Here is a 26,994-nt window from a genome sequence, read left to right on the forward strand (position 1 = left end):
GACTGTCATTAGTGTACCCATCATTAAGTAACCTGAGTGTTTTTACTTGCAAAAATGTTATTTATTGCTTATTTTATTGTATAAAGTGGCTAATGAAGTATTCTCTCATGTTTTCATGTTTCTCAAATCCTTTTTTAAAAATATAAATAAATATACTTTAAGGAATTTTTTATTATTTTTTTCCAGAATTGTATTTTTAGGATTTTGATCTTTCAAGATTGTGACTTTGGGGATTTGGGACTTATAGGAGTTTTTCTGTTTTGGGATTTCAGCATTCAGGATTGTATCTTTTAGGACTATGATGGGTTCCTAGTTAGTGCGATGAAGCTTATAGCTTCCACTGCTGCAGTTGGTCCTGAGATCAGAACTGATACTGATTCCTTTCTTTACTGCCCATTCTCTTTTTCTCTCACCCTCAGCTGGCACTTCTGCTGGTCTAGGTGGCTTGCCTGGTGGTGTCTCTTGAGGGGGATGAGATTTTGGTTACCATGAACTTATCTGACCATAGTTGCTCTACTTGCCAATTTACAGTTAAAATAGGGGTTGGCATTACCAAGAGATACCCCAAGTGGCTCATGGAAGTGCTTAATGTACTCTTCCCTGCCACCATTATGTAGCATAATAATTATCATGAATCCTTATGGTTATTGAAGACAACTACCCCTTCAAGTACGGTAACTTGTGTCTTGCTGGTGTATGGGCACAATGTACCTAAAATGGTTAGTGGCAGCCATGGCTTTAAGATTAGTGGAACTACTAATATGTCCTCTAGTAGAAACAGTCCCCCTTCTACAAACCAGCACTTCTAGTTCTTAAACTAAAGAGCTAGAGTTTCAAAATTGAAAGCAAAACTTTCCCAAGTGGGTTGCAGGCACAGGGCCATCCTACCTCCCAAACCTTGGCTCTGAGACTCCATATTTTATTGAGAAAAAGAACTACATAAGGACCACTGGTTTAATGCAAGAATGGCAAACTTTTTCTGTAAAGGGTGAGACAGTAAATATTTTAATCTTTGTACAGCATATGGTCTTTGTCACAGCTACTCACCTATGCTGATGTAGCATAAAAGGAACCATAGATAACATATAAATGATGACTGGTAACTGTGTTCGATAAAACTCTGTTGATAAAAACTGCATCAAGCCATATTTGGCCTAAGAACCATTGTTTGCAAACCTCTGATTTAATTTGTATACTGCATCTTGAAGGATGGTGCTTCATCTTTGTAGGACAACATCCCCAAGCTGTGGCCTCAACTGCATTTTTTTAGAGGCCATTCCATTACTCTATTAGGCTAGTGTCCTGAGAGGTGAAGCAAGATAGTGGAATAGAAGACTCCACTACTCAGTTAGGTAGACTCTATTGTCTGTGTTATAGACAATGTGGATGCAGTAAGATCAGCAAATTACACAGCTATTTGCCCACCCCAGAACCTCTTTTGTCATAACTTTTTTTCCTTGAATCTGAAGTAATAGTATATGAGAGATCCTGTGTTAGTTAATCAGATACTCTATGAGCCCCTGAACAGAGGTGCTAGCCAAGTCAGTACAGGCAGGAAAAGGTAAACTCATATATAGAAAACATGTCAACCTTAGTCAAAATGAATTGCTGCACTTTCTAGGGTGCAAGGGGTCTTAAGTAATCAAGTGTCACTCATAGCTGGTTGGTCTCCTCAAAGATTCATGCACTAGTAAGGGCTCAGCATTAGTCTCCGTCATTGACATGTAGGGTGGCAGCAGTAGCTAGGTCAGCTATGGTGAGAGAGATGGCTGCTTTTGTGCCCATGCATAGCCTTCATCTCTGCCATTATGGCTACTCCATTCATCAGCACTGTAGTAGCCAAAGACTGTGGCTGGTTGATGCCTGCACTATAATCTTCTTACTGGTATTTGCCAGAGACCCCCACATGGTCTCTCTACTAGAGATATCTCCCAGGATCACTGCAGGGTATAACTTGTAAGCACCTTCTGGTGAGGCAATTCCAATCAAACAGGGGTGTGTCTCCTGAGAATGAGGCAGGTGTGAGCTGTTAGCAGCATCACTGTAGCATTTAGGGAATGGGCACAAGCCGGTAAAAAGGATCCCAGGGGATCTAGGCAGGGCACCAACAGTATCTGTTACATTGACCAAGCTGGGCTTGTCTCAGGAATGGAAGGTTGGATTAACATTAGAAAATTAATTTATGTAATTCACCACATTAGCATTTTTAAAGGAGAAATATAGGATATGCACCTCAATATATGGGGAAAGAAACATTCAGTTATTCAACACCCATCTCGTAGAAACTGTGGGCAGACCAGGATTAGAAGAAGTAGGTGAAGACAAACACCACGATGGCATCTGATATGGGTATATAAAACAGGTTTTATTTTATTTTTTTGTGCAGGGAGGAATCTGGGATATTTCAAGATAAGGTCCAATTCTTCAATTTTCTCGTAATCCAATGCAGAGGTAAGTAGGGGCCAGAGCATTCTTGGATAGAGGTGTGGCTCTGCTCTGAGTATAAGGGAGATGGGTATTCTGTAGCCTTGCTACAGGCTTATTGTGTAAGAGAGAGAGTGGCTTTTAGTGCAGGAAATACAGTTAGGACTTACGTAGCAAGCAATGGGTAGATACTAGCTGTTCGGTGATTTGTGATAATGCCCAGCCCCATTGCTATTCTACTCTCTGTGCAAGCATCAGAGCAGCCATGTATGCAGCAAATAATCAGTCAGGACCTAGACACCAAGAGGTCTAGGGTTAGATGCAGCCAATCAGTTGTCATGGAACATCGGCTGCTTTTATTGATCCGTCTTTAAAACAGCCTCATTGAGATATAATCTACATTCCATAAATTTTCCTGTTTTAAGTGTATAATTCAGTGAATTTTAGTATATTTTCAGTGTTGTACAATAACCTAATCTTACCTTTAACACACCTGAACTTTAGAACATTTCCATTCCCCTAAAAAGAGACCTTATGTCCCTTTACAGCCACTATTTCCACTCCTAATCTACTATCTCTATAAATTCATTTTTTGACATTGAATATAATTGGAATCATCCAATATGTGTTTTGTGACTGGCTTTTTTCACTAAGCATAATGGCTTTGCAGTTCATCCATGTTGTAGCATGTGTCATCAGTATTTCATTACTTTTTATCGATAATATTCCATTGTATGAATAGGCCATATTTCATTTATCCATTTTTCAGTTGATGGCCATTTAGGTTGTTTCTACTATTTGATTATTGTGAATAATGCTGCTGTGAACATTTATGTTTATGTGTTTGTATGGTCATATGTTTTCATTTTTACTGGTGATCTTGGAGAAATTGGATTCAGGCATCCCAAGGAAGTAGCACCTTCAGTCCTCAGTGAGGCTGGGCTCAGCCTTACTCCCTCCTGCTGAGCTGGGGAGAGGCAGTGCTCCCAGTCCTAGATAGTACATTGTCCAGTCCTAGACAGTGCATTGTCAGGCAACCAAGGAGCACTCTCAGGATAGCCACTAGCCAGTGTAAAGTATCTGCAGAAGTCTACATACATACATAATGGTAAAAACCTTCTCTTTTGCTATCAGGAATAAGACATTGCTATAGAACATTGTTTTGAAAATTCTAGTCAGTAAAAAGCAAAAAAAAAAAAAAAAAAAAAAAAAAGAGTTTAAAGTTACAAGGACCAGAAAGGAAATAAAGGAAAAATTATTTTTCAGAGGTGCAGATAAAAACCAAAATAATTTCTAGATAAAATATTGGAATTAATGAGGGATTCTTGCAAGGTTACTGTATTTTGAATCAAAACCAAGACATGCATGTCAGTTCTTTTATATATACCATCAAGCACCATCAAATCCACAGATAATTTAAATATAATGCTTAATTTTACAAAAGATTACATTTACAATGGCATATAAAAATAAGACAGCTAGGAACAAATAAAACCAAAAATGTACAAGCCTTTCCTGGGGGAAAACTGTAACACTTTACTGAAGGACATTGGAGAAGACTTCCATAAATGGGGAGTTATGCCATGTTTATACATAGGTAGACTCAATAATGCAAAGATATCAATTTTCCTCAAATTGATTTATAGATTCAATTCAATGCCAATCAAAAGCTTAACACATTTTGGGTTTTGGGGGTCAGTGGCTGAATAAACTGTGTCTAAAATTTTTACAGAACAAAGGGTCAAGAATAGTTTGGATACTACTAAAGAAAAAGAATAAAGTGGGGTTCTTACTCTATTAGATATCAAAGCTTATAACTAAGCTGTATTCATAAGCCTGCATTGCACTTGTACAGAAACAGATGAAAACAGACTAATGAATAGATCAGAATAGAGAACTCAGAAACCACATATGTATGCAAGCTTGGTTTATGGCAGAGGTGATATTGTGGTTCAGTAGGTTAAGAATCCTTCAACAAATGGTGCTGGGAGAATTGTTTATCCAAATGGTCAGGTATGAAAACAGAATGTAAATTTTTTTTTTTTTGGTCTTATATAAAGCATAGCTTCTTTTATAATTTAAATATTTATTTATTTTTATTATACTTTAGGTTTTAGGGTACATGTGCACAATGTGCAGGTTTGTTACATATGTATCCAGGTGCCATGTTGATTTCCTGCACCCATTAACTCGTCATTTAGCATTAGGTATATCTCCTAATGCTGTCCCTCCCCCCTCCCCCCACCCCACAACAGTCCCCGGAGTGTGATGTTCCCCTTCCTGTGTCCATGAGTTCTCATTGTTCAATTCCCACCTATGAGTGAGAACATGCGGTGTTTGGTTTTTTGTCCTTGTGATAGTTTACTGAGAATGATGTTTTCCAGTTTCATCCATGTCCCTACAAAGGACACGAACTCATCATTTTTTATGGCTGCATAGTATTCCATGGTGTATATGTGCCACATTTTCTTAATCCAGTCTATTGTTGTTGGACTTTTGGGTTGGTTCCAACTCTTTGCTATTGTGAATAGTGCCGCAATAAACATACATGTGCATGTGTCTTTATAGCAGCATGATTTATAGTCCTTTGGGTATATACCCAGTAATGGGATGGCTGGGTCAAATGGTATTTCTAGTTATGGAACTAAAAAACAGCCCGCATCGCCAAGTCAATCCTAAGCCAAAAGAACAAAGCTGGAGGCATCACGTTACCTGACTTTAAACTATACTACAAGGCTACAGTAACCAAAACAGCATGGTACTGGTACCACAACAGAGACATAGATCAATGAAACAGAACAGAGCCCTCAGAAATGATGCCGCATATCTGCAACTATCTGATCTTTGACAAACCTGACAAAAACAAGAAATGGGGAAAGGATTCCCTATTTAATAAATGGTGCTGGGAAAACTGGCTAGCCATATGTAGAAAGCTGAAACTGGATCCCTTCCTTACACCTTACACAAAAATTAATTCAAGATGGATTAAAGACTTAAATGTTAGACCTAAAACCATTAAAATCCTACAAGAAAACCTAGGCAATACCATTCAGGACATAGGTGTGGGCAAGGACTTCATGTCTAAAACACCAAAAGCAATGGCAACAAAAGCCAAAATTGACAAATGGGATCTAATTAAACTAAAGAGCTTCTGCACAGCAAAAGAAACTACCATCAGAGTGAACAGGCAACCTACAGAATGGGAGAAAATTTTTGCAACCTACTCATCTGACAAAGGGCTAACATCCAGAATCTACAATGAACTCAAACAAATTGACAAGAAAAGAACAAACAACCCCATCAAAAAGTGGGCAAAGGACATGAACAGACACTTCTCAAAAGAAGACATTTATGCAGCCAAAAAACACATGAAGAAATGCTCATCATCACTGGCCATCAGAGAAATGCAAATCAAAACCACAGTGAGATACCATCTCACACCAGTTAGAATGGCCATCATTAAAAAAGCAGGAAACAACAGGTGCTGGAGAGGATGTGGAGAAATAGGAACACTTTTACACTGTTGGTGGGACTGTAAACTAGTTCAACCATTGTGGAAGTCAGTGTGGCGATTCCTCAGGGATCTAGAACCAGAATGTAAATTTTTATAGCCTCTTTGAACATCCATTTGTCATCATCACATATGTTAAAGCTGCGCATACTTTATCATCCAGAAATTCCACTCCAGGGCATATGTGCTGGAGAAACTTGCACATTTTCACCGGAGCTCATGTACGAGAATCCTCATAGTAATACTGTATGTAAGATTAAAAGATAAGGGGAAAAATCCAACATGTCCACTGAAAGGATAATTCGTAAATTACTTATGGACAATGGACATACAATATAGTACAGACAATGAATGCATACAGCTACATTAATCAACATGAAAAAAACTTTCAAAGACGACATTGAGAAGAAAAAGTCCCCAAATAGTATATACCATAAGATTTCAGCTATAATGAATCAGTAAACATAAACCAGGCATGGCGGCACATGCTTGTAACCTCAGCTACTCAGGAGACTGGGGCAGGAGGATCCTGTGAGCCCAGGAGTTCAAGACCAGGCTGGGCAACATAGCAAGACCTCAACTCAAAAAAAACTCACACACACAATTTATAAATACATCTGGCCAGGCACAGTCGTTCACACCTATAATCCCAGCACTTTGGGAGGCCGAGGCGGGCAGATCACCTGAGGTCAGGAGTTTGAGACCAGCCTGACCAACATGAAGAAACCCCATCTGTACTAAAAATACAAAATTAGCCAGGCATGGTGGCGCATGCCTGTAATCCCAGCTACTCGGGAGGCTGAGAACAGGAAAATCGCTTGAACCTGGGAGGCAGAGGTTGCAGTGAGCCGAGATCACGCCATTGCACTCCAGCTTGGGCAACAAGAGTGAAACTCCATGTCAAATAAATAAATAAATAAATACTTACATCTGTGTTAAAATGTAAACCTAAAATAAAGTGAAACAAAGGGAGCGATAAACAAATAACAAACTCAGGCTAATTAATACCCTGATGAGCTGCAGCGGGCATAGGTTTAGGGACAGTGAAGCATGAAATCAGGGAGAAGCAATGCAAATATAATGTTTTATTTCTTATGATACTTCTAGAGCTTTTTTATATATAATTGCTACTACTATGGCTTGAGAATGTTTGTGTCACTCCCAAATCCTTACTTTGAAACTTAATCCCCATTGTGGTGATATTAAGAGGCGGAGTCTTTTGGGAAGTGTTTAAGTCATCCGGTCTCCATCCTTGTGACTGGGATTAAAGACTTCCTAAAAGAAGCTTCGACATGGCACATGGATACATATGTAACAAACCTGCACATTGTGCACATGTACCCTAAAACCTAAAGTATAATAATAATTTAAAAAAAAAAAAAAAAATAGAAGAAGAAGCTTTGGAGAGCTGCCTGGCCCTTCCATCTATTCTGCTACATGAGGGCACAGCTTCTGTCCCTTCCACCATCTGAGGACAAAGCAACAAGGCACCGTCTTGGAAGCACAGAGCAGCTTTCATGAGACACAGAACCTACTGGCACCTTGATCTTGGACCTCCCAGTTTCTGTAACTGTAAGAAATAAATTTCTGTTGTTTACAAATTACCCAGCCTAAAGCATCTCGTTATAGTAGCAGAAACAGACTAAGACAGCTACTTTTCTATTGTAAACATATACATAAACATATAAATATTTATTTGTATGCATTAAATATTGAATAAAATTGTTGTGGACACTCTGTAGAATCAAGATAGATCTCCACCCGAAATTTGTTGTAAACTACCGCCTACCAAGAGAGTATGAAAAGATTTAATACTCACATACATAACAAGGCTTTCTGGGGAAAGAAATGGCTCCCAAAATGTGTTGAGAAAGCAGGCCCAAAAATGTGTTGAGAAAGCAGAGAAAGTGGTTTGGGTTGGGTTTTTATGGTGACTGGGGAGTGAGACTAATTCAAGGGTTCCTATGCATTGTTTAAACTTCCTACTGGTACCAAAGGAGACATCACCCGGGCTTTATTTTTTTAATCAGTTTTCCATATGTGGGACAGAGGGAAAGAAGAAGAGGCAAGGTTTAAAAGATGTCAGGATGAAACATAAAACAAAGTAGAGTCAGACATCAGACTCCCTATTATAATTTTTTTTTTTAAGACTGAGTCTTGCTCTATCTCCCAGACTGGAGTGCAGTGGCACAATCTTGGCTCACTGCAATCTCCACCACCCGGGTTCAAGCAATTCTCCTGCCTCCACCTCCTGAGTAGCTGGGATTACAGGTGCCCACCACCACGCCTGGCTAATTTTGTATTTTTAGTAGAGACAGGGTTTCACCATGCTGGCCAGGCTAGTCTCGAACTCCTGACCTCAAGGGATCTGCTCACCTCAGCCTCCCAAAGTGCTGAGATTACAGGCATGAGCCACCGTGCCCGGCCACAAAAAATTTTTTGAACAAAATTGTATATGAAACAAAAGAGACATCTGCCGTTCTAAAAATAACATGTCTATGGAGAAAAGAATGTCACCTTTCCCTTTTAGAAACCATTTCTTTTATCTTTTCTTCTCCCAGGAATTCCCCACTGGGAGGAATAACCGTAGTCACAATGTTAAACATGGTAGAAATAGAAGTTATTTTTCCCTAGAAAACTAATGCAGGAACAGAAAACAAAAAACCACATGCTCTCACTTATAAGTGGGAGCTAAATGATAAGAACACATGGACACACAGAAGGGAACAATAGACACTGGGGTCTACTTGAGTGTGGGAGGTGGGAGGAGGGAGAGGAACAGAAAAAAATAACTATTGGGTACTGGGCTTAATACCTGGGTGATGAAATAATCTGTTACAACAAACCCCTGTGACATGAACTTACCTATATAATAAGCCTGCCCATATACCCCTGAACCTAAAATAAAAGTTTAAAACAAAAAAGAACACTTTTCTGTTTAGACTTTTTGTATCACTGCTGGTGTAACAATAAAAAACATATTTTCCTGAAAAAAAAAGAAAAAGAAATTGAACTTATTTACTATGCCACAGAAAAATCAAGTATCCGGGAGATTAATTACAACAACACAAAGTTATAAACCAAATCCTGTGGAGTGAAAAGAATGAGAATTACTTGTGATGTTCAAAAGTTCCCGGGATTATACGGTGGAACAGATATCATTTGGGCCTTTATCTAGTTGAGGCCAAAAGGAATCATTTGCTTTACTGACATGATAGTGAAGAAATTCCACACCTGTGTATCTACTAATTGCAAATGAACACCAGGCTTGAAACCTCCTCCCAGAAAAAGGTATTTCATTCCTACTGGAAAGATATAGATGGCCAGGCGTGGTGACTCACGCCTGTAATCCCAGCACTTTGGGAGGCTGAGGTGGGCAGATCACGAGGTCAGAAGATCAAGACCATCCTGGCAAACATAGTGAAATCCCATCTCTACTAAAATACAAAAAATTAGCTGGGCATTGTGGCATGCGCCTGTAGTCCCAGCTACTCGGAAGGCAGAGGCAGGGGAATCGCTTGAACCCGGGAGGCGGAGGTTGCAGTGAGCCAAGATTGCGCCACTGCACTCCAGCCTGGTGACAGAGCAAGACTCCATCTTAAAAAAAAAATATATATATATATATATATATAGACAATGAAATACAAATGTATATCAATTTTTGATCAACGGACTGGGTAATGCTGTGAGTATAACAATGAAAGTGATTTGATCTCTGCTCTCTAGGGGCTCACGGTCTCTTGTATTACTTTTGCAGCCTAAAGTGTGAAAATGTGGATTTATAGAAAAACTGCAGCCAGAGTAAAAGTTCAAATGATAAAATAATCAGATTGCTTTTAACATACTTCAATATTAAACAGTTTATGAGAACCACTGGGAACTGTATCTATTGCATGATATGTACAAAGGAAATACCTATGCTTAAGGCAATTCTTCATAAACAGGTTGGGGGTAGAAGATGAGACCCTGAGAACATAAGTCAGTAGAGCTAAAGGTGGAGTAGCAGGTAGCTCAATTACTTTGCATTCACAAAGATTAGAAATGTGGAATGCAGGAGGAATGAGAAAGGGTGAGTTTAAACTGGAAATGTCTGAGCAACTTTTAGGAACACAATTATTAAATATATACCCTGAAATTACACATTGTTGGCACAAATTAAATGAAAACTTCTTCATCACTCTAATGTTTAATAAAGTCTTCTGTACACACACACATAAACACACAAACACACAAAAACAAACACACAGAAACACACAAACAAGCATACACATAAACACAAACAAGCACACACACAAACACACACACATAAACACACACACAAATACAAACACACATACACACACACAGTCCCTTTTGAGAGGGCTATTTTGAGTGGAAAGAAAAGAGGCTGAGTTCAACATCTGTTTTAATGCATAATAATCACCTCAGCATAATAATAATAATGTTAAAATGTTGATTATGTGCCAAGTGGAATTGTAACCTCCATACATACACTAACATATTTAAATGCTTTATGGTAACTATCTTATTTAATAATACTCAATGCAAACCTATAAGGTAAGCAATTGTATTTTCACCATTTTGTGAGTGAGGCACCAGAAGCAGAGAGGTTAAGTGATTTGTCTAAGGTCACGCAGCAGGTAAGAGGCAAAACTAGATTCTAACTTCGGCAGGCTGGTAAACAGGGTGTGGAAATTATCTATAAATGGAATGCACTCAGTGGAATTGGAATGTGGAGTCAATGGGGGATCCTAGTAGACACGGGCCCATCTAGAAATTCACAGAAATCTTAGGGTGGGATTTAGAATTTCTGCAATTCAGGAATGGTGGTTTAAATCAGTCTTAGCCATGTTTTAAAGATCACCCCAACTTGTTCATTCATATTTCCTCTCTCTGTCACACACACACACACACACACGGTTCCAAGTTTCTTCATTTCCATCTGAGAGTTCATAAACAAAGAGAAAGCTGAGTACCTGTACTTTATAAACACCTCCCCATTCTACCCAGAGCTCTGGTTCCAGCCAGCTTCCTCTTGTTAAGCCCCAGCTGGGGCTACTTGGCACTGTTTCCTTGGTTACATATGATGCTCCTTGTTCAGTCCCTTTCTCACAGGGCTCTTTCACTGTCATAGATGTCTGCCTGCCTTTTTTTTTTTTTTTTTTTTTGAGATGGAGTCTTGCTCTGTCGCCAGTTTGGAGTGCAGTGGCACCATCTCGGCTCACTGCAACCTCCACCTCCCAGGTTCAAGCGATTCCTCTGCCTCAGCCTCTGGAGTAGCTGTAACTACAGGTGCATGCCACCACACCCGGCTAATTTTTATATTTTTAGTAGAGACGGGGTTTCACCATGTTAGCCAGGATGGTCTCAATCTCCTGACCTTGTGATCCGCCCGCCTCGGCCTCCCAAAGTGCTGGGATTACAGGCATGAGCCCAACCATCAGCCTGCCTTTTAAAGTCCTCATTACTCCCACCATATGGTGTTCATGCCTAGAAAGCAACCAATGTGAGAGGGAGATCTCAAACAGCAGTCCTAGGCTGTTAGCGTTCAGATGTTCCTTACTTCTCCTCCTCAGCAAGCTTTCCTGGCCTGGTGTCACTTGCCTTCTTTCTCCTGGCTAAGAGGAGTGCAGAATCTTCCTATAGGCAGCACTCATATGCAGGGCACCCAGGAAACAAACAACAGCAACAGCAACAACAAAAAAAAAACAAATGAGAAAGGAGTGGCAGCATCTGCAAACATTTCCACCTAAACTCCAGTTTCACTTCTGTAAGGCTCTGGCCAAGTGGATCTCTGTCAATCGAAGTGGCTGTGTGTGTATGTAAATATTTGATGTGCAGTATACACATGTGATTATAACCCCCTCCTTATTTGGAACAGAGCCAAAATGCCAGGCATTGTTCTGAATGCTTTATCTATATTCACTTCATCCTCACCAGGTGAGGAACATGAGACCTGGAATGGTTAAATAACTTGCCCAAGGTAGTAGACGAGTGCCAGGTGAGAGGCTTCCTGACAACGTTTCTTTTAATTGTCCTTGAATGGATGATTCTACACAACATAAGCCTAGCTATATTCTGGGTTTTATGTGCAGCTCAGGGGCCTCTGGGAAATAACTATTGGGGTTTACACTTAGAGTTAAAATATATTCATTCCTACCTGATGGTGAGAGTAGCCAAGCTAGAGGGAGGGAAAGCAGGCCTCCATAAGCAATGAAGGAACTAGACATCCTGTGTTGGAGTTAACCGTGATGCCTGAGTGGCATTGGCAGTGTGCCCAATGCCATGTGAGTCTGCCCTTGCATGTGCCTTCACTCAGCCTCCCCCATCCCTTTAAGGAAGCATCTGTGCACCCAGGAAGAGCAGAAGGTGGGAAACATGAAACATTAAAGTGCTGTGCTGCCAGAGCCTGAGCAGCTCCCCTTCCAAAAGGGCTAAATAGTGCTTCCTTACAAACAGAGCTAATTCAGAAGTGAGCATCTCTGGGTGGTAGCAACAAGGAGGGCAGGTGCCTGAACTCTAAATAGCTTTGGAGGCAGAGAGCAAGCCAGCACCAACACGAAGGAATGTCAGGAGAGTTGGTGGGCTGAGGACGAGAGATGTGTAGAGGACAGTGTGAAAGCTGACGAATTCAAGATGACCATAGGGTAGAACTGCAGAGCAAAGGCCCAAGAGCCCAGCAGTTTAAGCTGACATTCACCAGAGCAAAGGGCAACTTTTGATAATGTGTACAATGGTCCTGCCCTTTGGGGTCTGTGTAAGAGACACAAATGGGGAAATTCTTCAGTCCTGCCCTTTGCAATGGGGAATGTTGAAGACCAAGAAGCAAAGTGCTCAGACAGTCTCATCCAGGACCCCTAACAGGGATGTTCTCAGCGACAAGTATGCTCTGAACACACACACACACACACACACACACATATATATATATGTAAATTTATGTGTATACTTTAACTCTTTTGAGACAGAGTCTTGCTGTGTAGCCCAGGCTGGAGTGCAGTGGTGTGATCATAGCTCACTGTAGCCTCAACTTCCCCAGGCTCTAGTGATCCTCCCACTTCAGCCTCCCAAGTAGCGCACCACCATGCCTGGCTAATTGTATTTTTTGTAGAGACGAGGTTTCGTTATGTTGCCCAGGCTTGTCACAAACTCCTGGCTCACGTGATCTGTCTACCTTAGCCGTGTGCTGGGATTACAGGTGTGAGCCACTGTGCCTGGCTACATTTATGTGTACACTTAATTTCTTTTTATGTAAAATATACGCTTTAACCTCTTCCTTTCTCTGGAACTGTTTCTTCCCTTTCTGTAAAATGAGTTTATGCTAAGATCCCTTTCAGCCCCACATTTTTATCTCTGAGCAAGTGATTAGAGCATGCTGCTCAAAGTCTTTCAGTAAATGTCACCATTTTCTATAATGGCCCTTATTTCTGTTTGTTAATTTCCATCCTGGTGGCTGCCACCCAGGCTCATATTCTTACCCCTTTATTCCTGGACTACTGCTGCATCTGCTCTACCAGTCTCTCAACATCTCCCTTTCCTTCAAGTTATTCCTGCCACATTCCCATTTCCAAGCCTACCCTTCCTATTTAAAAAATTTTTTATAAATAGAGATGGGGTCTCACCACATTGCCCAGGCTGGCCTCAAACTCCTGAGCTCAAGCAATCTCCCTGCCTTGGCCTCCCCAAGTGTTGGGATTACAGGCATGGGCCATCGCTGCCCGCCCAAACCTACACTTACCACAAATTTTCTGAATTTGAAATCTTCAGGGTTACCCTTTGCCAATGTAAAAAAGGTTCTCCATGATATGACTGTATTCGTCCATTCTCACATTACTGTAAAGAAATACCTGAGACTGGGTAATTTACAAACAAAAGACGTTTAATTGGCTTACGGTTCTGCAGGCTGCACAGGAAGTGTAGCGGCTTCTGCTTCTTGGGAGGCCTCAGGGAGCTTCCAATCATGGCAGAAGGCAAAGGGGGACCAGATGTCTCACATGGCAGGAGCAAAAGCAACAGAGCAAGGCGGGAGGTGCTACACACTTTTAAATAATCAGATCTCATGAGAACTCACTCGCTATCTCGAGGACAGTACCAAGGGGGATGGTGCTAAACTATTCATGAGAAATCCACTCCCATGATCCAGTCACCTCCCACCGGGCCCCACCTCCGATACTATAATTAATGTTGGGGATTAATTGTTGAACATAAGATTTGGGTAGGGACACAAATCCAAACCATGTCAATGACCCTAACCAACTTAGTCTTCTCTCTCTGGATACCACTCTACTTCTCTGTCCCCCTTAACTGCAAAATATTTCTCAGAAGTTTCCCACATCCGCTGTTTTCACCTCCTTACTTCCCATTCTTAATTCAGTCCACTCCAACAAGGTTTCATGCCTATTCTTCCTCAGTAAAGGTCCTGATGACCTCCATGTAGCCAAACTCAATGATCAGTTCTGTATCCTATTCTCATGTAACGTCTCAGAAGCATTTGACACAGGTGGACACACTCTTCTTGACTCCCAGAGTCATTCCAGAGTGAATCATTGCAGTTTCAAAAACTAAATAGATGATAGAAGTGAACAAAATGATCCAGGAAGACAGAGAATCCACTGAGAACTCCTTTCCTTGCCCTGGCATCCCCTGCTAAAAAGGATCATGATGGATTCCTCACGTCTTTCTTTTCCAAAATCCTTATGTTCCTTCTCTGTCATCCTCTGAGCTATTCAAATTCCACTGCTTTTCAAAGGATTTGCTCAGCAACTGCTAAGGGAGCCAAGCATCCTACCAACCTCTTTAAATGCCTTTCAAGTAGAACTAGAGACGTGTTAATTAAAATGATGGCTGTATTTCTCACTCACTTACATGGGTACAGTTTTATAATAAGGATGTTTCTTTAGAAGCCTGGGGCTTCCCAGGGACGACCTCTGGTTTTCTGCCATCCTGCGATGCACATCCCACAAGCTCATCCACACCAAAACTAAGAAGTAAATGTGTAGAGGTCTGGGATGATTTGAATTTGCCATTTATCCCTAAGAATTTTTTTTGTTTGGAAAAGACTCTTTGCTATTTACTGGAATGTCTTCATGCAGCAAGAATTGAGAGAAATATCCATTATTCAGAAGCTAGGTGATTACTTCATCTCAGTTCTTAATAAAGTTCTATGAAGTCCCTAGGCAGTCTGTCATCTTTCCATCTTTCAGAGTCTTCCTATATTTGTTTGTTAAGTCCAGGGTTTTTTAGTTGTAAAGGGGGATACTAGGGATAAATGGGGATACTCTACCTTGGACAAAACTAGAAGTCCTCTACCCATACATTTTTAAAGGGATAGGTATTATTTTAACATATAGATATATCATAATTATATATATCTCTATATACATATATCAGAGATATATGTGTGCCAGACATATATGGTACATATAAATTATGATATATCTATATATTTATATATAGAGAGATACTCTTTTTCTTTTCTTCAAAATTACAAACAATATTGTAAAGAACATCTCAATATTTACTTTGCAGAGGTGGAAATGGTAGGCCAAAAAGGATAGCTATTTAAAATTTTTGGTACACTTATCAAATTTACATCAGATTAATAACAGTGAATGTGCATATTTCTACACATTTTCATTAATCATATACAATGTCAAATGTTTTCATCTTTGCCTATCTGACAGGTAGAGAATTCTACTTAAGATCTCATTGGTTCATAGTTGATATGGTTTAGCTGTGTCCACATTTAAATCTCAGCTTGAATTGTATCTTCCAGAATTCCCATGAGTTGTGGGAGGGACCCAGTGGGAGGGACCCAGCGGGAGGTAATTGAATCATGGGGTCCTATCTTTCCCATGCTATTCTGGTGATAGTGAATAAGTCTCAAGAGACCTGTTGGGTCTATCGGGGGTTTCCACTTTTGCTTCCTCCTCATTTTCTCTTGCCGCTGCCATGAAAGAAGTGCCTTTCACCTCCCGCCATGATTCTGAGGCCTCCCCAGCCATGTGGAACTGTAAGTCCAACTGAACCTCTTTTTGTTCCCAGTTTCAGATATGTCTTTATCAGCAGCCTGAAAACAGACTAATACAGTAGTGCTTTGGGTATTATGAAGGTTGAAAAGAACCTAAGGGTTAAGTGATAACTTGTAGATGGCTTTATAATTGCTATTCAAGTATTTTAGTATGTTGAGATACATATATCTCCAAAATAATAAAAATCTTCTTATTGTAGGCAGATGTCTACCTTATAATCCCTGGACACTAAATATGTTATTTTACATGGCAGGAAGGGATTAAGGTTGAAGATGGAATTAAGGTTGCTGATGGCTGGCTTCAAGATAAGAAGATTATCCTGGATTATCTTGGGGGGCCCAGTGTAATCATAAGGGTCCTTAAAGGTGAAAAAGGGAGGCAGAAGTGGAGGTCAGAGTGATGTGATGTGAGATGGATTCAATTTGCCATTGCTGCCCTTGAAAATAGAAGAGAAATGCAAACAAAGAAGGAGGGCAGCCTCCAGAAGCTAGAAATGGCAAAGAAATAAATTTTCCCTTTGATTCTCCAGAAAGGGATGCGGCCCTGTCAACACCTTTAATTTGGTGCAGTGACACCTATGTCAGATGTCTGATTTCAAGAATTGTAAAATAATACATTTGTGTTGTTTTAGCCACTAAGTCTGTGAGAGCTTGTTAACACAATAGAAATCTAATACAGATAGTAGGGTGGTACACACATTGCAAAAAATAGAAAGCGGGGCATGGAATTTGGGAAGCACTGTGGGCTGAGAAGATACTGAGGTACATATGCATGTCTAGGGGCATAACTGTCCATGGAAAGTAGGATTAGCTTGGAGGTGGACAGAGTTAGGAATTTCACTTTGCTGCTGAAACTTTCTCTTAACCTAACTACATTATAGCAAACCGAAGTTAACTAGAATATGAAGCACCTTCTCTTGCTGGCCGTAAGGCCCACATTAGGAGACTACCATAGCAATGTAAAAATCCTTGTTACATTCAACATTGCACCTGCCTATCAATATAATTTCAAGCAATGTTTATCCAATGGTGAAAAGCAACATATGCATGGTGGAAAATTTCCTAGTTGGAATTCAGAAAACAGGGCATGATAAAAAGGACTGGCAATCTGTTAATGGACTCTAAAGAAATCCCCAGTAAATTGAGATTACATGTATCACCCAAATTATAGAGAAAGAAGGCACCCTGTTCTTCATCTTTTAATTAATGATTGAGGCTGGGAAGTCAGACCACTTTCCTGTCTACACAGATTCACTTATTAGGTTAAAGACATGAGCGTAGCTGCTCATCCAAGTACTTAAAGTGGCAAATGGGCCAGGCACGGTGGCTTACACCTGTAATCCCAGCACTTTTGGAAGCCAAGGCAGGAGGTTCAGTTGAGATTAGGAGTTTGAGATCAGCCTGGCCAATATAATGAAACCCCATCTCCACTAAAAATACAAAAAATAGGCAGGTATGGTGGCACACGTCTATTGTTCCAGCTACTTAGGAGGCTGGGGCATGAGAATTGCTTGTGCCTGGGAGGCAGAGGTTGCAGTGAGCCAAGATTGCACCACTGCACTCCAGCCTGGGCGACAGAGCAAGACTCCATCTCAAAAAAATAAATAATTAAAATGGCAATTGCCATTTTGCCCACACAGTGGCTACCTCATGTTTTTGTGTATAGTAGCTATGTGGGCTACCACAAAAATAATGGGGAGAAAAGGAAGTAGCACTGATAGGGGCAAAACTTTGATTCCTACAAAAGAGCAGAGATATAAAAGTCAGACTAACTTACTAACATTGCTGTTCTTTAGCGAGAAAAACTATTTGTATGTAAATACACACAAATATATATACATGTATGTGTGTGTGTATATGGCAGATAGTATTTTCCAGAGATAGCTTCCATCCCACATTTTTTATGCTATGTAACCTTGCTATTCTGCCACCAACAGGTGGAATCTCAATTACCCTACCCTTGAATCTGGGCTTAGCTGGCCTTAGTGGTTGTTTGTAACTACCAGATTGCAACAGAAATGAACCTGATTACTTCTGAGGCTAGGTAAAAATGTAAAATAAAATAATAAAATACAATAAAAAATTTTTAAAAAGCTTTCACCTGTTCACATGGAACTAAGTCTCCAGATTTTACCTCCCAGAGAAGCTCCCTCTGGGAACCCAACCCTCTCCTAAGAGGCATCTGCCAGGCAAAAGCAATTGATCCACCGTAACATATTGCGGGTCTAGCCGGAAATTGGAACGTCAGCATTTTCATTCCGGAACACCTGCGTGTAGTTGAGATTTAGGGACTTGAATCAGGTTCGCTGTCACCATCCAGTTGATTTGGAAACCGGTACTTCCCCTTTTCTAACGTCTTCTCAGAACACTCCATGGCACATAGCCACTTGATAAAATCAGCTAAGGAAAAAAGGTACTTTGAAGCTAGTACTCCAGCCTCTATGGCTATTTGTCAGATGGAAAGTTTAGCAAATTAATAAAAGCTATTTATAAAAATTCGAGGAAAGATTAGGTTGAACCCTGATCAACAAACATACTGTTTTGCTATCATTGAACCATTAATACAAATGCTTACACTAAAGCTGGGCACGGTGGTTCACACCTGAAATCCCAGCAGGCATGGTGGGTGGATTACCTGAGGTCAGGAGTTTGAAACCAGCCTGGCCAACATGGCGAAACTCCACCTCTACTAAAAATACAAAACTTAGCCGGGTGTGGTGGTGCACACCTGTAATCCCAGCACTTTGGGAGGCTGAGGCAGGAGAATCGCTGGAACACAGGAGGTGAAGGTTGCAGTGAGTTGAGATCGAGCCACTGCAGTCCAGCCTGGGCAACAGAGCAAGACTTGGCCTCAAAAAAAAAAAAAGAAAAGAAAAAAACAGCAACAATGAATGCTTACACTTAGAAATGGTTTGTCATCTTCGTCCAGGAATGCCTATTTTCCATTCATTCAGTGAACATCCAGCCCACCTTGTGCCCTGTCATTGGAAGGCTTTAGGAATACCGAGATGAAAAGATATGAGCCCTGCCTTAAAGAATCTAGTAATCTAATGGGCACCCGAATGAACATTTGTCTACAGTGTTAGGTTAGGAAACAGCCCCAACACCTGCCATTTGCCAGGGGGAGTCAGAGCCTCACCTATTATTTGGGGTGACAATCATATAGAGTGCAAGTGACATATTTACCACGCTGTATCCCTGAAATCTTTTCATCTGTCCCAGCTTCTCTATTGCCATTGAAAGGTTTCTGTTTTAATCCCTTGTCTTTCCACCTATTAGAGTAGCCCCACATTGAGTCTCCAGAGGAGAAACTCCTGAATCTCTACACCCATGATGACAGGGTTAAAACAAAGAAAAAAGAAAGAAACTTCACTGTGATTCTCAAGTCTACCTTTGACACTGCTGAAAGTTACCTAAGAGATATAAATAATTATGGGATTCTTCTGCTTTTGCCTGGAAGTGTTCACTCTGATTTTCTTAACAAGGAATTTAAGGCCCTTTGTAATATGACGTTGATCTGCCTTTCTGCCACTGTTTCCCATTAACTTCATATTCCATCCTAGAGAAGAAACATTTCCTCAGTGTACCATGAATTTCCACAACTTCAAAATGCAGCTCTAGTGAAATCAGGTTCATGACGTTTTCCCCATTCTTCAGACAATGTAAATTACTCTCTCCTCAGAGCCTTTGACTCCTATATCTAGGAAGGTACTTATAGTCTATAAACACTTTTAACGTATAAATTGGTGCTTTGACTAAAGTATAAGCAATATGAAGACAGGAAAGAATCTTCCTCTTTGAATCGCCAGCATCTAGAAAAGTCCCTAGCATATGACAAGTGTTTGATAAATGTCCTTTGAGTGAATGATGATGTAGATGATTTTAATAAAAGTGTTCTGTGCTAGTGCCTTGATCAAGTTGGTGCTGTGAATGAGTTTTGAGGTATATTTTGCTTGTTGGAAGGCACTTTCTTTCCTGTTTAGGAAAAAAAGCCCCTGGAATGAGCCCAAAAAAAAGGTGAACTGAGGTGTTAAGGCCTCTGGCTCTGTGTTGCCCACTAGAGGAGCCTGTACTCTGCCAAGCAGGGCCTGTTTAACATCCTTGGAGTGGCTCTCTTGAAGTAGGCACACTTTCTAAGGCACAAAAATGGACAATCACTGCAAAAAAGCTTATTACACGTTGGGAAACATTTCTGGAATTTCTGCATGGGATTATTCAAAACAAGCCTCTCCATAGCTGGCTCGCTAGCTGTTTGTTTGTTTTCAGTGAAAGAAAATTTGTTAGAAAAGTAAAGGGATAAAGAATGGCTACTCCATAGGCAGAGCAGCCCCTAGCTGGTTTTTAACTTTCCTTCTCTTGCTGCTTGTGACACATCTCCATATTTCATTTGTTTGTTTCCTTATCTAGATGTGAAATGTAAGACCATCTGAAGGGGAGCTTTGGTTCAAGTCAAACGCATGCCTCAACCTAGCAGAGCCAAAGAGATACTTGTATGATGTAAGTCAGATTATGTCATTCTTCTGCTCAAAACTCTCCAATAAATAGCTCACCATTCCCTTCAGAGAAAAGCCAAAGGACTTAAAATGGCCAACAAAGCCTATAATCTGCGCCCCCCTCCTCCCTCTACCTCACTTCATCTTTCTCCCTGACTCACTTGGTTTCAGTCCTACTTGCCTGGTATGTTCCTTCAATTACACTCCCATTTCAGGACCTTTGCATTGACTGTTTCCTCTGCCTGGAGCCCACTTGCTCCAGCTTTGCACATGGCTACCTCCCTTACTTTCTTCAGGTGCTTGCTAAAATACCATCCTCTCAATGAGGCCTACCCTGAGCACCCTATTTAAAATTGTGACCTGCTGTTCCCTCCCCCTGCAAACTCTCAAATTTCATCATCTTTCTTTAGTTTTTGCTATAACACTTATCACTTTCTTTTTTTTTTTGAGACAGAGTCTCACTGTCGCCCAGGCTGGAGTGCAGTGGCGCGATCTCGGCTCACTGCAGGCTCCGCCCCCTGGGGTTCATGCCATTCTCCTGCCTCAGCCTCCTGAGTAGCTGGGACTACAGGCGCCCGCCACCTCGCCCGGCTAATTTTTTGTATTTTTTAGTAGAGACGGGATTTCACCGTGTTAGCCAGGATGGTCTTGATCTCCTGACCTCGTGATCTGCCCGCCTCGGCCTCTCAAAGTGCTGGGATTACAGGCGTGAGCCACCACGCCCGGCCAACACTTATAACACTTTCTAATATACCATAGAATTTACTTATTTACATATTTATTGCTTAATGTCTATATCTGTCTGTGAGAATATAAGGCCCATGAAGTCAGGGATCTTTTTCTGTTCTTAACATTGTTGTATTCCAAATGGGAGGCTGTTGCTTGGCTCATGGTAATCACTCAGTTAATAGCTCTCACATTAATTAATCCTTGCCATCTCTTCTGTGTTGGAATTTGTCCATGATAGAAGCCTCCTGATCTGCCAGACCAGTGTTGTCCTAATATTTTATTCAGTCCAGAATCTGTAATGTTTTTATTGCCAATAAAGCATGTGAAAGGAAAATAAATCTTAGGTCCCCAAATCACCAAGCTAATACAACTCCTCTTTTTTGGAGTTTTACTTGCTTCCAACAAGGCAGGCAAGATTTCCTGTTTCCATGATGATGGAAGGCAGGTAATTCCTTTATGGAGTTTGAGCTCGCTTCCGACAGGGAAGATGAGGTTTTTTCCTGCTTCTAGGGTGGTAGAGAGCAGTCTGCAGCCTGAGACCCATCCCTAGGTAAGTACCTGAATTAGGATTTGTCTTGGTTAAATTTAAGACTAACAACCAGCTAGTCTTAATTTCTCCTTACCATTAGAGCACTCAATAATCTTATAAGTTGTGCCATCGTTTGTTTTGCTTAACTGTTTTTTTGTTGTTCTGGTCTTTTTCCCATTGGGTTTGATCAACTCTATCTGACTTTATCAAATCCAAAGGAAGTTCCAAATTATGGGGAACAAGGCCTCTGAAGTGGCTAAATTCCCATACACACAAAAAATGGTGATATAGTGGGGGAGAAAAATGGCCAACCAAGGAAAACAAAAAGAGGAAAGGTTTTTTGTTTTGACTACTGAAGGAGCTTTATTTACATAACAAGGCCACCTTTTTGCCAGCCAGGACAAACTGAAATGGATATTGCCCCATACCGCAGTTTGATAGCTAAGGTTCTGCCTTCTTTTTTTTTCCACTATGACAGCCTGGGTTTGGTTCCTAAATCAAACTTTTTCCGGTTTGATACTTGGTACTGCTGAAATAGCAGCAATTTGTCCTAGCTGGAATATAGTAATGAGATTTTAAAAGATTTTTTTTAAAGGAGCTCAATGGTTAAAAGTCATCTTAATTAAAAGCTAATATCCAAGATGTGTGTGTGTATGTGTGTGTGTGTGTGCGTGTTTGTATTTAAAAGGCCTTCATGGGGTTTTTTTGTCCTTCTAAGACCCCGTCTTATTTTTGAGCAAAAGTTTTTTCCTCTCAGTTGAATGAATTTTGTTTTCTTCATTAATAGCTATTGCAACAGAGGCTACTCTGGGGTTTTTAAGGAAGGGTGTAATTTAGACACTTAGAAATGTCTTTGTTAAAAAAATTTTTTTAAGTGTACTGTAAAAGCATCACATGGTCTAACCTCAAAATAATTCCTCTGCTCAGAGCTCAGAGATCCAGTTAAAAAATAGTTTCATGCGCGTCCGTGTGAAGAGACCACCAAACAGGCGATGTGTGAGCAACATGGCTGTTTATTTCACCTGGGTGCAGGCGGGCTGAGTCCAAAAAGAGAGTCAGCGAAGGGAGATAAGGGTGGGGCCATTTTATAGGATTTGGGTAGATAAAGGAAAATTACAGTCAAAGGAGGGTTGTTCTCTGGCGGGCAGAGTGGGGGTCACAGGGTGCTCAGTAGGGGAGCTTTTGAGCCAGGATGAGCCAGGATGAGCCAGGAGAAGGAATTTCACAAGACAATGTCATCAGTTAAGGCGGGGCAGGGCATTTTCACTTTTGTGATTCTTCAGTTACTTCAGGCCATCTGGGCGAATATGTGCAAGTCACAGGGGATGTGATGGCTTGGCTTGGGCTCGGGCTTAGAGGCCTGACATTCCTGCCTTCTTATATTAATAAGAAAAATGAAACAAAATAGTGTTGAAGTGTTGGGGTGGCAAAAATTTGGGGGGTTGGTATGGAGAGAGAGAATGGGTGATGTTTCTCAGGGCTGCTTCAAGCGGGATTAGGGGTGGCGTGAGAACCTAGAGTGGGAGAGATTAAGCTGAAGGGAGATCTTGTGGTAAGGGGTGATATTGTGGGGATGTTAGAAGAAACATTTGTCATATAGAATGATTGGTGATGGCCTGGATACGGTTTTGGATGAATTGAGAAACTGAATGGAAGATACAATGTCTGAATAAAAGAAGGAGAAAAATGGGTATTAAAGGACTAAGAATTGGGAGGACCTAGGACATCTAATTAGAGAGTGCCTAAGGGGGTTCAGCGTAATTACTTGCTTGGCTGGCAAGTTTTTGGGCTTTATCTTTGAGTTTTTTTATGTTGTCATACACCAGGCCAGATTGATTTAGGTAAAAGCAACACTCCTCATTTAAGAAAATATAGAGTCTTCCTTTTTCAACAGTGAGTAAGTCAAGGCCTCGGCGGTTTTGGAGGACAACTGCAGCTAAAGAGTCAACTTGGACCTGGAGGACTGATAAAGTTTGTGATATGTCTGTGATGCTAGCAGAGAAGTCATTAGACAGGCTACGGAAGGTCGTGACAGAGGTTGAAATGCCTGCTATTGCAGTACCGAGAGCAATAGTGGAGGCAGAAAGTCTTAAACTATCAAGGGAATTAGTGGAATAACTCTTTATTGTCGTGTCGGTGTCATGAGGGGAACAGGGAGCTCTTCGGTCCTATTTGCAAATTGAATTTTGGGGGTAAGGAAAACTAGTGTGCATGTGCCTGTCTAATTAGCAGGTAGACACGTGTAGGTAGAGGATCTACAGAGGAAGGAGAGACCTTGTGCCAGGCAAAACTGGAGATGTAAAGTAAAAAGGTGAGAAGGAGTGCTGAAAGGGGTGTCTTGTCCTAGACTCCTAGGGATCCAGCTAGGGCGGTAGCTGTCAGAGGTTGTAATGGGGACTAATGGGGTAACTGCGTAGAGGAGGAGGTTCGCTTTTCATGGTGTATGAGAAAATGTTGAGTATCTATGAGCAACTTTTCACTGTTATTTTCAGGGCTGGGTATAAGTAAACAAGAAGAGGGCCTGGGAGGAGAGTCTGACGAGCAAGGGGAAAGTAGCTAAGGATGGAGTGAAATACAGGGTAAGTGTCTTCTCAAGCAATAATTACTGCTAATGTTTTTAAGTTTGTCTGTATTGATAGAGGGCTTGTCTGTAATATGGAGCTGGAAGGCTCTAATTGTTTCAGTGATGTGTGTAGTTGGGCTTCAGAGATGAAGACTAAAGGAACATTGAGAAGGTGAAGGATTACCTAGGGGAATTCTAGTGGGTCTTTGCTGAGAGATACATAAAGGAGCGGCCACAGGAATAGTAGTTTGTGTTGTGAGAGGTCTAACTATGGGGGGAGTAGAGTTAATATAAGGAGAAAGGTTTTTTAAATAAGTGCGGAGGAGGGCAGCAGCTTGCTGATCTGAAATGTCTGGGGAAGTCTTGCTGGACTTGACTAGAAAGTAAATGAGTTCTTCAGGAGGGTAAAGGTGAGGGCTGTTAAAGGAAGTTCGGAGGTGTAAGGAGACAGGAGATGTTGCCTAGTCTGTCTGTAAGGTGGGGACAGCTGTGTAGGCACTGGAAGAAAGGGAAATACAAAGCTAGCAGTTGTTCGCTAAGGAGGGATTAGAAGCGGCTAGGAGAGAATGGGTAAGGTTGATAGTGTGGTGGAGATAGCTGGGGAGAGGTAAAGGGTGGCATAATAATGGCAATGAGAATAAGAGTGAGTATAAAAGTAAAGAATAGAACTTCATCAGGGTGGAAGTATTGGAGGGTGTGCTGGCAAAGATCATCTACCTACTTTAAGAAGGAATTAAGAGTGGTGGTTTGGGGATAGCACCAAGAGATATCAGCTGTGATGGCTTGAAGAAACAGTGTAAACTGGCAGTGTAAACAAGAGTAGGGCATTTATAAGAAGTTCAGAATGGAAAATAGGAGTATGACTAGACAGAAAATAGTAGGCATGACAAGCTTTTTTGGGGCTCGGCCTAAGTGGTGGGGGTGACTTCGTAAAGCCTTGTTGCAAAAAGTAGGGTAAGGACGAACAGACCTAATAGAATGAAGGGATGTATTAGGCTCATAAGGGTTATTACTGTTCTTCAGAAATGCGAGTGAGTTTAAGGGAAGTAGGGGAGAGTACTTGTGACTTCCAGGAGGAAGAGGAGGGATTAGGCTGGCTGTCCGATGGACACAGCTTTATTCTGGAACGGTGAACTTAGTGGGGAGGATCCTGCAGGTGGATGGCAGTTGGGGTACTATAGATGACTAAGTAGGGTCCGGTCCATCGAGGTTGTAGAGTTTGAGGGGTCAGATTCTTAACAAGAACTGATCGTCTAGCTTGGGTGTCTTCATATGGCTGGGGATCTGGAGTAGGCAAGAGAAGATTAGCAGCCTGGTGAATTTCCTGTCTAGCCTGTTGGAGGACTGGAAGATAGTCGCCTAGAGGGCTGGTGTCTGGGATGAGGTTGGGGCCAAGCAAGAAAGTTCGTCCATATAAAAGTTCAAATGCACTGTACCTTGTAGCATCTCGAGGACAGGCTCTAATTCTGAGAAGGGCAAGAGGTAAAAGTACTGTCTAATCTTTAAGGTGGAGGCTGAGCTTGGTGAGTTGTGTCTTTAAAAGACTATTAGTCCATCCTACCTTTCCTGAAGATTGAGGATGGTAAGGGATATGAAGATTCCACTGAATGCTAAGAGCCTGAGAAACTGCTTGGGTGATTTGACTAGTAAAGGCTGGTCTGTTTTCAGACTGTATAGAGGTGGGAAGGCCAAACCGAGGAATTATGTTTGACGGAAGGGAAGAAATGACTGCGGTGGCCTTCTGAGACCCTGTAGGAAAGGCCTCTAGTTATCCAGTGAAAGTGTCTACCTAGACTAAGAGGTTATTTAGTTATCTGACTCGGGGCATGTTGAGTAAAGCTAATTTGCCAGTCCTGGGTGGGGGCAAATCCTCAAGCTTGATGTGTAGGGAAGGGAGGGGTCCTGAATAATCCCTGAGAAGTAGTAGAATAGCAGATGGAACACTGAGAAGTTGTTTCCTTGAGGATAGATTTCCACGATGGAAAGGAAATGAGAGGTTTTAAGAGGCGGGCTAGTGGCTTGTACTATAGCATAGCCTGCCTTTGCTGGTGTGTGGCGATTAGGCCTGGTGGAAGTGCCATCAATAAACCAAGTGTGATCAGGGTGAGAAACAGGGAAGAAGGAAATGTGGGGAAATTGGGTGAACATCAGGTGGATCAGAGAGATGCAGTCATGAGGGTCAGGTATCCGGAATAATGTGGGAGGCCGGACTGAAGTCCGGGCCAGGAACAATGGTAATTGTGGGAGACTCAACAAAGAGTGAGTACAGCTGAAGGAGCCAGGGAGCAGAAAGTATATGCGTCAGGTGTGAGGAAGAAAATAGATTTTGGAAATTATGAGAGCTGTAGAGAGTGAGTTGAGCATAGTTTGTGATTTTAAGGGCCTCTAAAAGTATTAGGGCAGCAGCAGCCACTGCATGGAGACATAATGGCCAGCTTAAAACAGTAAGGTCAAGTTGTTTGGACAAAAAGGCTATAGGACGCAATCCTGGTCCTTGTGTAAGAATTCTGACTGCACAGCCCTGCACTTCAGCTGTGTGTAATGAAAAGGGTTGGGATGAGTCAGGGAGAGCTAGAGTGGGGGCAGTCTCTAAAGCTGTCTTCAAGGAATGGAAAGAGGAGTGGAGAAAGGATTTAGGATCTATGGGGTCAGCTAGGTTTCTTTTTGTGAGGTTATATAATGGTCTTGTTAGGATGGCAAAACTAGGTATCTAAA

Source organism: Nomascus leucogenys, chromosome 1a, assembly GCF_006542625.1.
Source record: "Nomascus leucogenys isolate Asia chromosome 1a, Asia_NLE_v1, whole genome shotgun sequence".
NCBI lineage: Eukaryota > Metazoa > Chordata > Mammalia > Primates > Hylobatidae > Nomascus > Nomascus leucogenys.